Source organism: Zootermopsis nevadensis, unplaced genomic scaffold (genome assembly GCF_977971745.1).
Source record: "Zootermopsis nevadensis isolate Lab colony 2312 unplaced genomic scaffold, Znev_1.0 Znev_ptg000017l, whole genome shotgun sequence".
Lineage (NCBI taxonomy): Eukaryota > Metazoa > Arthropoda > Insecta > Blattodea > Termopsidae > Zootermopsis > Zootermopsis nevadensis.
Window position 1 is genome coordinate 18,445,249 of NW_028259149.1, and position 13,215 is coordinate 18,458,463.

Sequence of the window (13,215 nt, forward strand, 5' to 3'; positions counted from 1 at the left end):
CTTTGAAGTGGGAGTTGAGGCAAGTTCACGGCGAGGAAGATGTACGGTCACCGGTCGCCTGATTCCTGGACGCCCTAAAACGCTTCGCACGCTTTACTCCGCTCGCAGTTTTACTTTGATGATTTCCAGAACTTTTGTCGTTCTGCTGTAAGAACCGACACGCCTCGCGAACGGCGGGTTCGGGTTCGGTAACGTCCCCCGGCTTCACATTTCGGCATTTCTCCGTGATGGAAATATTCTCAATACGTTTCACCTTGTGTCAAGTCTCGATGTTTCACACCAAAACAACCGGTGAATGACTCTCTAGTGCAATCTAGGCTTAGAAACATCGCACCTTTGCTTACAGATTCCTTAATTAGATTGCCATGGTGCAGACTCACCCCCACGAACACATGTCAGTGGTCCCACTGCGCACGGTTGACATGCGCATTCGAAGGTACCGGCCAAGATTTATTAGCGACACTGTTTGCTTGCAGACTTGATCAGAAGTTAGCTCGTGCTGCGACAGAAAGTTTCGTGCCCTAGTTAGAACGGCCATCTGTTCAGATTCGTATGACATTACTGCGCATTAATGTTAATTTCGGTCAAGATTTTTTAGTGCCACTGTATGTGTGTCACCTGCCACTGAATATAGGCGACCTTACTTAGAGCAAGGCTGACGCCTAACTAAAGATGCGTCCGTCATTAAATTACTCGTCCGTTGAACTCCGTATGTCGTCACTGCCTTGCAGACATCTGAATAATGAACGAGACTCTCAACGAGCCTATTGTTTCTGTCGACTGTTTAATTATGAAAACCGTCCCTAGAGGGATCCAGTGCATCAGCCGCGTAAAAAAAATGTTTGTCTTCCACGTATTACACAGCGTTCATGTCTGTGTATCCTTTACTAACCAGTTTATGCGGATGAATAAAACACACCAATGACTCTAGAGTCATACTGAGAATAATACCAATATGGCGGCCGCAGAACGTTTTTAGGTAGAAATATTCGCGTCGTTCGTCATATCTCTCTGAGCGTGAGTGATCTCGTACAGCCCGAGATGATAATTGTGTGAGGTCGGTTCACTCTGGTCGTTTGCTTAGTTTCTAGGTAGACTACCTTAAATAGGCTGCGACCACTTCCTTTTCACATAGTTTCTAATTTATTAAAAGTCAAAGCTGACATTCGACTCTGTACGAGATTTGCAGTTCCAAAACTGTCATACCATAATTTGAAAATCGATTTAAGAAATGGTTAACTGCATACAATCTTCGTCTTATTGTATTCGGTGCTGAGTAACGTTTGTAGTCGATACGGCATCGATAAACGTTACACGAACTTTCCCCGCACAATCTAAAGAGAGTTAATGAACTACTTTCTTATCGCTCCGCTGTGACGAAGGCGACCGGGTGTTTCAAAACCCGTATAAGGACGGGGCGTCGGTGCGCTGGACTCCCCGCGTCGCCGGTAACAAATTGGTGTTGCTAATGGACACACAGACGCGTGCAAGTATAACGGAGCTATTTGTATCACTCTTCGCTCTAAGGAAACAAAAATCGAACGTATTTTGCCTCTGGCACACGCTTAACCCCTTCCGTTCTACGATCGAGATTTATCGCTCACGAATACGAACAAATTGCTCACTCAGTAACTTTGATATTTAGCGATGTCAGAAGGGAAATAACGCGTTTGCCGTTCTTTTAATGGAATGAATTTAACCGTGGATTAGCGCGCAGGGGCCCTCCATAATTTAGCTCGCGGATGGATAAAGGGTTTGCTATTTGAAATCGTTAATTACTGTCTCGATTATACAAATACCAGTGTCTCGTTGGCATAGCGCAGAATGGAACAACATTTAACTTATGTTGGTCCTACTCCCGCCACGGTGGTCTAGCGGTTAGAACGCTGGCCTTGTAAGCCTGGGGTCTCGGGTTCGAATTTATAACTTGTGTTGGGCAAGGCCGTGGTCTAGGCAACACGGAGTTTTCCTCCGTGGCATCCCAACAATTACTCCATTCACACACAGAAGAAGGCAATGGCAAACCACTTCTGGATCATCTGCCAAGAACGTATATGAACAGGTCCCAGTCCGAGAAAAGGATGGAAGGATCCTGTTCATATGGACCTGTCGTCAGACAGAACACTAAATAATAATAAGATGAGGTGGTCTAGCGGTTAGAACGCTGGCCTTGTAATCCTGGGGTCTCGGGTTCGATTCCCGGCGGTGCCCGAATTTATAACTTGTGTTGGGCAAGGCCGTGGTCTAGGCAACACGGAGTTTTCCTCCGTGGCATCCCAACAATTACTCCGTTCACACACAGAAGAAGGCAATGGCAAACCACTTCTGGATCATCTGCCAAGAACGTATATGAACAGGTCCCAGTCCGAGAAGAGAAAAGGATGGAAGGATCCTGTTCATATGGACCTGTCGTCATCTCCAGTGATTTACTAATTATAATCAGAAGTAAAGATGTACGTAGATTTTACGCATCTGTCATTTTGTTTTGTATTCTACGAAGGAAACTGGACAATAATTGCACATTTCTCGAATATTCGTTACTACGCGGCTGTGTTGAGATTCTCCCACCTCAGAAGTTCGCTCTGCTATCAGCTTCACTAAAAAAAACTAGCGTACGCTACGCGTGGAGATTTCCAGACAGAATCTCCATTGTGTAGAACTTTTGAGCTAATTCTGGTGGAACGTGTAAAAGATTTATTACGCCGAAAAACTCGCAAAGAAATTCTGGCGCGTTCTGTCTCTAGACTCTGCCTCTTACGTCTTGCAGAGACATCTCGCGACAGTTGTGTTTAAGCTTGAACAGAGCGGTTTTCTTTTTGTAAGAAAAGAAGACGACGCGCGGAATGAATTCAATTGTTTTCCCTCGTACGTTCTGTGTGTGGAATTCTTATCCGGGTGTCGTACGTCGGAACGTCTGGACGCCCTCAGTTCTCCGTTACCCTCAGGACCCTGACCATTTGGAAGCAGGCTGTCTTCCATTGATGGTTCGTGGCACGCGCTGCGATAAAGCAACGCAGACGCTACTGAAATGACTCTCTGTAAAAATCAGTGTGTGTTCAGTTTAAGTTAAGAGCGTCCCTTGAATTTCCCTAACACGAGCTGTAATGTTAGAATCCCTCCATACACGTGCGTTCGACTAAGAAACACAGCCACTTCTTCATGAAGTAAACTTCATTTGCCATCTTCTGCTTGAGTCTAGCGACTATTTCATCTTGTGCCGTAGTGAAATATCGAAAATAGTTTCGAGGTGATTGTATCCGTTGAGTGGGGTGTCATTAATTCGTATTCTCGTATTGTAAACGAATCGCGGTCCAAAGCGAACTGAACTGCGGTGGAAATACGACACCGCGGATCTCGGTCGGGCACAAATGCCGATCGGTTGAGGTCGCCCCCGTTCCCCGCATTAGAGAGCGGACAGATCGCTGAAGCCGAATTGGGAGCAGAACTTCGAAGCTTCGCGTTGCAGACGTGTTCGTCATCCTTAACAGTCGTTCGAACATAATTAGCCATCGGCGTGGTGTAATTTCTGGTTCCGAATGGTGAAACTTTTTCAGGCTAAACCCGCAACTTATCTGCGGATTCTTGTATTGTCATGTTTTTTGTTTTTTAAATTAAGCTCTAGCGAAAAATTGTACATTAATTAATGACGATACAGCTAGTAATCCATCGATGTGAGGTCTCGTTCGTGCTTTTATTTTTAATTTTATTTTTAATCCAGTTTATCATTGTCTGCACGTTTAATTAACCACAGGGTTCCAAATTAAAAAAAAAACTCAACCAAACCCATTCCTGCTGGAAAATTGGATCCACTTCCATTCTGTTCTCGTTAAATCTGTGTCGTCCTGTTTAATAGATTTCTTTTGCGTGTTTTGTTCTGAAGATTAATTTCGGAACGAACTCTAGCGGAATGGTTGAAGAACCAAACATGGCGAGACCAGAAACAATTGCCGTCAGTCATGCGCCTTCTAACAAGACGTTCTTGTCGTGCGTCGTGATAAACACCGGCTTGCTGGTTGCGTACACAGTTTCCGAAGGCCGCGTAATTACCCACAGAGCACAAAATCGTGTGGTTCTTCGTGTTCTCGTTTGAATAAAACTGCGTGAGAAGTTATTTTTACCACGAGCTTTGAACTTTTCACCGCGGTAGAAGTGCGTAATCGTTTCTTCAAAAAATAATTAAAGCACTAACCTTAATATTTCACATTATGCGTATTTAGAAGTACTGATGTTGTGACTAAAGGCGCCCGTCTCATAAAAATTGAAATTAAAACCTCCCAGTATTTTCGTATACTTTTTTCTGTATTTGAACACCCATTGTTTGCCATCTCTGTCATCTTTCAGCTGTTTCCACGATTCGACCTATCGATACAATCTTTAGGAGCATCAGAGCGTCTGTCGATTCTTTTCGAGAGTAAGAGTATGACAAATTTACGGAACAATGCTATCGGGACACACACATGGCGTTAAATGTTTAGGAAAATTAATTAGCCAGTGAGAAATTCACGGAGACATTTGTCTTGTGAGTGGAAAACTTTATAGATAACTGCATAAATTAGCGTCCAAGCGGCGAAAATGAGAGCTTGAGACCCGCGGTTAGCCTGGACCAGGAGAGAAGAACGGAAATGCGTGAGAAATGTGAGATCTACGGTTGAAGAGATTCGCTGCATGCAGGAAGGTACAGAATTACTGCGGAGGCAAAGTAAATGAAGGAGGACAGGTGGCTGAGGATAACGCGGGATTATAAACGGGGTGGGGGGGGAGCAAGGGGAAGATAAAGAAGGCGCTGGAAGGCTCGGGCATTAAGATGACTAATGCGTGGATTCTCAAGTCGCTTCGTAAAGCGACTATGGATGATTCAGATTTGTCTGTGCTGAAAGTTCTTTTGCCAAGCTAATTCATCGTATGATCTGTGGACACAAATACCTCGCTTCAAAATCATTTTAGTTCGCAACTTATTTCGGAGGCTCCTACTCTGTCTGTATCTTCGTCCAAGCGCTGGCCACATGCGTTGCCAACGAAGGCCCTCAGTCGTGTTTGATTCCGAAGTAAGTCAGCCAGTCGATCTTCTGCTGTGTTTCAAAATGTTCACTCTCTGTGACATTACTTCGAACGGCTATTATTACGTTCAACTGTTCGCGATCTGCACAAAACGTTAACGACTGCAGCTCCAACGGATGTCATCAGCGTAATTTAAGACGGATTATACGCGCATTTGTTTAGAACGCTGTTCCTACTGGACACGAGGTCATTAAAGAGTAACGGGGTACTGTAGCCGATGTATGAAATTGCGTGCTTAAATCCGCTGCCGTTGTTTTGTGATGGCGCTGATGTCGGGGCATAAATAGTACGGATTGTCTTCGGTTGTTAATTAATTTTATTGTTATTTAGTTTTAAACGGCAGACATCTGCTTCGTGGCTTTACTGTCAGATCAACACAGCGATGTGATCTCGTGTCTGTGATGAGATGTGTAAAGCAAATTTGAGTAACGAGCAACTCGCAAGTCAACACATCCAGACGAAGAGACTCTCCCCTGTCACAGCGGCGAGCGAAGTCTCCATGACAGCAGAGAGACAAAAGAATAGCTAAAGGCGAATGGAGAATGGGCAGGAGTCGTCGTCACTTCGCACCGCATAATTAGAGCAGGTGCGCACTGCATTCGGCTCATCCTGACTGACGAGTGTCGCCACGTACCGGCTACTAATGAGGCGTCCCGCGTCCTTAATGAAACATTTCCCGGATTTGCTGCGAGGTTTGTTAACTTCGTAAGCGCCGTGGAGCGGATTTCAGCGGAGACGTGGATGCGCGTTGAAACGGACCGAAGACAATGGAAAAACAATAATAAATATATAATTTGAACTGGCCCAGGTTTCGTGTCTTCCTGCCATGGATCTTCTAAGTGCTTTTGCAGTTTTCTAAACACCGAACTTATGTTTCTATTGATCTGATTTATAGTTGTAAAAGGTTCCTTAAAATAAATTATTTTATGGTACACGCCGCTGTCTCTCGGTCGTCAGGTCCTCGTTTGTGGCAATTGAATGCACGGCCTCTGCACCGATCTTCATGCGGATCGGGTTGCATTCACAGCCTTACTTTATCAGCTACTTAAGACATTTCTGTTCCACGAGTCTCCGTTTCATCCACCTTTTTTCTTGAAGTCTTAACCTAATGTTTTTATGCAGAGACTTAGTAAAACACAAGAGAAGAGTCTGCACACTGACCACAACGTTCGGTCAATGGCTTTTGATTGTCAGACCTCGCGGGTTTCAAGCATGAGGATAATCAATTTTGTTAGGAAATATTTTTTTTTGTGTGACGGCTAAAATAACGCGGGTAGCTCGAAATGTGACATCCGTAAACACTTGTGCTGGTAGAGGCAGTCGTTCAGCGTTCTGAAGTGCGTCGTTCCAACAGCGAGTGGTTACAGTGTAAATGCGAGGGCCCGTCGCTGTTGACCGCAGATGCACCGCGCGATTCCTCGGCAGTTGGCGAGGCGGCTTCCGCCGGTCAACGCTCGGCTCTTCGCTTAAAGGTGATGGATCAGTGTCGCGTGTTGCTTTCAGAGGACGTCACGATTGAATCAAATCTTACCAAATCCAGTATGTTGTAGGAGGAGGCTCAGACATATCTGTAAAACGTTACTGTCAACGTCTCATTACTCTGATCTCATTGCAGTTGTGTCTGAAAAGAGCCGTCCTCGACAGATAGGTGACAGAAGATTTCATGTACCAAATTAACAAATTAATCTACTCCCTGCGAAATTCATTGAATTAATAACAAACGATTGATTGTCTGATTATACAACTATTTCATCAAGTTAGTACTTCAGTGGCTTCATAATTATTTCATTATTCCGTGTAACATCTCAGTAAGAAATTTTATTTCAAAATAGTAAGAGTTGAATGACGTTTGGTTATAATCGCTCGGGATAGAGATCAGTGGTTTCTTGTGAACATGGCAAAGAACCTTCGGCGACCTGCAAGTGACAGATATTTCTTGACTAACTGATCGACTGTCAGCTTCTCAAGGATAATTAGTCAGCTATTTGATTTCCACGCCCAGGCAAGCAGCAGATTTTGTAATTCAAAATATATTTAACTAAAATTTGACTTGTTAGCTTATAAAATTACTCACAGAAGCGTTAAACCGAGTTATTATTTAATCCGAACTGCAAAGTCCAATTCTCCTACACAAAAAGCTTCTAATTAAAAGTAATTTTCACGGTTCGTGAGCAACTGGACCCAGCATCAATGTGCTGTCTGTGTTTCACGGCTGAGCAGAGAAGATGATGTTCATAGTCGCGATTTTATCAAATGAAGCACGGGCTTACCACCGCAAAGACTTTCGTGTAATTTCGCGGTGCGTTTGTTAAAGACCAAATTGCCTGCTGATGCTTGCTCGTTTCTCATCTTGCGAAAGGTCGGGGTGCTGCGATTTAAACGAGCTTTCGATCTGCGCCATGTTTGTTTTATCAGCTTCGTTCGCTGATGGTTCCGCGCGAGCGAACGGCGCTAGGTGAGCGCCCCCCCTGCACGCCTCTGGGCCGTTTTCCATTGTCTCAGATTTGCTCATGCGAGAAAGTTGTCATTCGTTGTGGTAATAAAGACGCTTCTCATCGGAAGACGACTGACAGCACAGAAGTATTTTGTTCTGAGGCGACTTCCAGTCAGGCGAGAAATCTTGAAGACGTTGGGCGTGTGAGGACTTTGTCTAGTCCTTCAAGGGGTTATTAGATGTGACAGATTAACCGGACAGGACACGTAGCACGCACGGTAAGGAAATGCATGCGTGTAGAATGTTTGTTGGAAAATCAGGAATCAGGCGTTCACGAAGGACGAAAGAAGGACATTTCTTTGCCAGCTGACAACGTAGTTACGAAGGCAGTTCGTTAGTTAGTTAGTTGGGCACCAAAATAGCTGTCCTTATTGTTTCTCCCCTTTAAGGCGTGGTCTTCCTCTGTTGCGCAGGCTGCATCCTCACCGCCTTTCTGCTCAAAGTCTCGCACAGAAGCGTCTCGGACCTTCAGCGTTGACGATAATCCCGCCTCGAGACGGCTTACGGGGTGTTTGTTGTAAGCTTGTTGCCTGACGGCTGAAAACGGAACTAAGCCTTATTGTAATATCGGAAGAGACGTGAATTTTCGTAAAAAAAGAATTAACATTGATTAATGAGCCCCTGGTTTTCGTGTGCCATTATCAGGTAGCGTGCAAGAACCTGTCAAAAGGTATGCAGTGTTGCCAACACTCGTGAAATTAAATACCATTGACGCTGTCGGGACGATGTGTAACTTTTACTGAGAGGAGAACAGGTGAAGAGTGTGGCGACATTTTAACATTTAAACTCAGAAGATTCCCGTAACCTACGTCTCGCTTCTACTGACGAAGGGTTCAAAGGTCTCCTGTCGTTTTACATTCGAGGTGCATGTCCGTGGCGTGATTATGTGCCTTTAAGTTACTGTTTCGTGTTTTTAATAACGATGTTGCAGCCGTGATCACAGAGGGAATTTTTAACTTTTCGTTGGGATATTTGATAGAATTTTCCCTCCTAGCTGATAGAATTTTCCCTTCTCCTTTATCCTTGCTGCATCTCAGACGCGAGCGCCTTGTTTCTTTCGTTTGTTTAATCCAGGCAGACAGTCAGACGTTCGCCATCTGCAAATACATTCTGGTCGTTGAGAGATACACGCGCGCAGTTAACATCTACAAGGCGCCGTTGTGTTGTGTCAACTTGCGGCTTTGCACAGACAGTAATTGCTTGTGCAAACGCTGATTACTGACTGTGAGTTGAGCCTTCTGGTTCTGAATCGCATGCGTACGTCTCGAGCACGATATTCAAACAGCACTGGATCTTAAGTAACTTCGTGCTCATTTGCACTTTTCTTCGCCCGTATTTTATTTCTTTCTTCAGGGCTGCTTATTTTGAAATATCACATCTCGTGCTAGTCACGCGAGAACTGAGAATGACGAAGTGATTGGCATCGGAGGACCCGCGAAGAGGAAAGTGCCACTTTGGTTGAACATGAAGTAAACGGCGATTGAAATCAATGGCGTTTAGGTGATCTTGAACTCATCTGATGAGCTCCGTTGCTGAAGTGTGTTGTGTTGGGGGTTACAGCCTGCCCCACAAATGTATTTCACCGACAACAAAAGTCGTATTACGTAAAATTGTACGTGGTACGAAGGTTAGTGGTAACGTGTGCTGCTGGCAGACTGGAAACGTCGCCCGACGTTTCTCAGACGTCAAAGTTAGTGGCTACTGGCACCCTGTGCCGTCCAGTTTCATATACTACCGACACCAGGGGCTGCTTTCTGGATATAAACAGCGGAAGGATGAATCTGTCTCTTCACCTCCGTCCAGCCTGAGAATGCGTGGAGTTGTACCTCCAGTCTCTTGTTGCAGTGTTCACATTTCGACCTTGTTCGCGTGCTCTCTTCCAGTTGTACCAACGTCAAAGAAAATACCGCCATTGCGCGGTGTAGCCATGTTGCAGGAACTTTGTGGATCTGCCGAAGAGTTGCCTTGTCAGTTGTGCCATTTCTCCTACGAAAGACGCTTTCTTTCTTTCTTTCTTTCTTTTCTTCTGAGTCGTCCCACTGTTTTCTTTCTGTGTGGTCAATAGAACTCCGGTCGCTTACGGCGGAGCCATCTATTGTGCAATGGAACACGCTCGCAGTAATTCAATTGGTTGCAGGTCTTATTTGATTACGGGGGAGTCGAAGAAGAGTGGTCTGAGTGCCAGAACTGCTACAGTTTCGGGACCCAAAGCTGATGATGATGATGATGATTCGGTCGCCAAGATGTTTTTTGCCACTAACCTCCGAGAAGTCTGTCAAGTGTCACGGGTACTTCGTGCAACAACGTCGCACGCCGGGAGACGAAATGCTCTTTGGCTTTTGGCTCAGGGCGAAGAATAAGGAGGTTGAACATTGGAAAGGCGTTCTTTACGTGGCTGTCTTCCAGTAGAATTCGTTTAATAAATATTTGGCTTAAGAAGGCAAGAGAAATTAAGAAAAATATGGAAATTAATAGGCAAATTAATGGATGAAGGAGTTAAATATATCGAGAGGCAGAGCAAATGAGGATCATAATTGTCTTTATGGGGACCCCGTTCGTGGGTGTGAAGAGCGGATGGCGAAGTCGGGTCGGCCACGTCAAGACAAAACAAGAAACCAGCAGCAAAATTGAAACGTCAGAATGGAGCGACGTGGCAAATTGAATGGGGCAGCGTACCCGGTGGTGGTGGGGGAGGGGGGGTTGCTGTCTCGATGATACGGTTCTGGGCAAGAGTGCAGATACAAGCGCACGCTGGCGGGGAAAGGACACTGAAGACAACCGACAGTCGCGTGCGGTTGCCATGACAGCGGTTCTCCTTGTGGGATGGCATGAGCCAGCAAGGGGTTTACCAGTCGAATTTGTGGTAATGACGCTGAATCAGTTGCAGAGTTGATGTCTGGTCGGTTTCAACGAGATAATGAGAATAAATGGAAATTTAATCAATCAAGACCCGTGTCTCAGCGCACAGCGTGAGTCCTTTAAAGAAACCTCCCCCCTCCCCATGGTAACGGGAGCTGTTGAGCGATCCGGGACTTCTGTTTGTAATCGAGATTCCTCGTGCGTGGCATGGAAAGTATCACTTACTGCTGGTATATCATAGACCGATGTAGCTAAGTGACTTAGCTTATAGGCACATCTGAGCAGCTGAGAACTGCTTTGTGGAATGGATGAAACTGCGTTGCTTATGAAGATGTCGTAGTGTTGACACTTTATTTAGGCAACGTGGAATATACTGGATCGTCAGGGCTTATAAAATAGGGTTTCTGGAGAGTTTTGATTATGAAAACAATCTCGACACATTCTGCAGATGGCGTTGATTGAGTCTTGCGTCTTTAACCGCTTCCGCGCTTCGTTTGCGTTAAAATAAGCGTTTTCTGTGTGCGCAGTTCCTTGATATTGTATGGGACCAGTTCCTGTTGGTGATAACCTACGGACAGTTAGCTTTAACTGCTCAGAGATGGCACTGTATGTATATTTCACTGACCTTATCAAACGTCTCTGTGTCTGAGCGCCGTCTGATCCCAACATTTCTGCTGAGAGACGCGGCGTCTCCTTCCACTCCTGATCTCTGAATCTCTGCCGTCGGACTGGTTCGCGTCTGGCTCTGGTGGACGCGTTTTAACTCAGACCGACTAGGAAAGATTGTGATGTGTGTTGCAGGTTGCAGTGGATTCCCCTAGCGACACTTCAAGGCCGCCAGCTTCACCGCCCTCTAGAGACTTCAAGTGAGTATCCAGATTGCTTGCAATGCAAATATTTGCTGTTCGTGGTGCCACTGTGATAATAATGACCTTATTGACGTTTCACGGTTCACTGGATCGAAATTCGACGCGAGGCATCTCCGAGGTTTCATGGAGTAGAGCGATTTTATGCGGGAAAGACTGAAACTTGGATTTAAGCTGGGTTTATTTTCTGCGAGCAGAGTTTTAAACACAAATAATTGCATTCTTAACGTGGGAACTACTTTTAAATCCACTTTCTTGTGGTTGACTGTACATGTTAAAATAATTTTTGTCTTTAAATTGGCGAAGGAACGTGACGCTGCGGACAACTACGTGATGAGAAGGTTCAAAATTCGAACATTTCAACAAATATTATTAGAGTCGTAGGCCCTGGGAAGATGAGATGGGCGACACATGTAGCACGAGTAGTAAAATTACAAATTAATATAAAGTTCCTGTCATAAAATTTGGAGAGGCGAGACCATGTACTAATTTCGGCTTAAGTGCACGGATAATATTAAAACAGATGATAAATAGATGGGGTGTTGGGATCTCAAGTGAATTCACTGTGAATAAGATAAGCAGCCTTCCGGATCCATAAAATTGGGATAATTTCTTGATTGTCTGAGCTTGGACTCAGCTCCGGGAAGTTGGACACAGTATCTGAATAAATGGATGAGAATATGTTGGACTGTTGGGTGAAATGAAGTAACGCATTTGCTCAACGCGTGTAATGCCGATCGGAATGCGCCTTTCCAGTGTTTTGTTGTTGTTGTTGCCAAATTTAAGTACCGGAGGCACGAGTGTCTGTGATAATCCTCGCACGGACGCGAACTGACTTTCCGTGACGCCGCCCGGAACCTCGAACCAGTCACTCGCCTCTCAAAAAGGATTCAAGACACGAGTCGGAGCCTTGTTTATATGCAACTCGCGCGAGCCGTGGGTGCGACGTGCGGCCTAACCAGATGGAGACTTTATCTGATCAGGGGGGGGGGGGGGAACCCCCGTCACGACGTGATCGCCGCTTTTGTGCGCCAAGCGTCTTGTCGTTTCTGTATTTGATTTTTATACGCGGATTCAGAGTTGGTTCGTGTCTCCTGTGGTTTTTGTGCGCGGAATTGAAATGAAGATTCGGGCTGCGACTCTTTAAACACGTTTCGACGTTTTCTGTGTCGTGAACGATATACCTCGTTCAGATAAACTTAATATTGCGATGTGTCTTGCTTGCTTCGTAGTGTCTACTAAAGCACGTGCGCATCGTAGAACATATTTCGTGATAAAGAACGAGAATCTAATGGAACGTTGATAAAAAAAATTAAGACTTTACATCGTTTGCATAAAAATATTTAAGTACCTCGTCTAGGTTATTGTCTGCCGGAAACTTCAAGTGTTTTTGTCGACGACTTCCGGTTAAAGAGTGTCTCATGATGAAGTGAACACCCTGTATATAAATACGTTGTTAGACGGGAGACGGTATCGTCTCTCATTAGGAGCGTTACAGCTGCCTTGAGGCCAGTGTATTAATGCGTCACAAAACATCACAGCACCGCTGCTGCTTATTATGAATCCAATCATGGCGTGTGCTCTATTGACCATTGTATAGTTCTGACGTGTATTGTTGTAAGGGTTGCAGCTCGTAAGGAGACACGTGATTGATTGTAGCACAGCGTTGTGATAATGAACGGGTAAGGTGAAGCTGAAGGGTTGCATACAGTGCAGGCGTGGAGTCAGGTGCGTTGTGACACAGGGTGCATAGAATTGTACTTCTTCGTTCGTTGTATCTCTGAAATAAGTTGAAGAATGAACCAGAGGAAAGGGAAGGTCACGGAAGGAATCAGGTAGGAGTAGTAGCGACCCTCGACGCGAACTTGTAGATTATCGCCAAGCTCACGCGTCACCCTGAAGGAGACGTCGAACGCTTCGTGTTCGGCCAGCACAGTA

The 13,215-nt window shown here is 45.2% G+C and overlaps 1 protein-coding gene across 3 annotated transcripts in view; it reads left to right on the forward strand.

The window, feature by feature from the left end:
• The window catches only part of Tk (Tachykinin), a 70,132-nt gene that overhangs the window by 43,335 nt on the left and 13,582 nt on the right, over positions 1–13,215 (forward strand). For 2 of the 3 annotated variants that reach the window (XM_087350950.1, XM_087350949.1), the window contains exon 2: positions 11,213–11,277. The exons of the other annotated variant lie outside the window; for it this stretch is intronic. The gene's annotated coding sequence lies outside the window, so the exon portion shown is untranslated. The remainder of the gene's footprint in view (positions 1–11,212; positions 11,278–13,215) is intronic. 3 annotated transcript variants of the gene reach the window in all.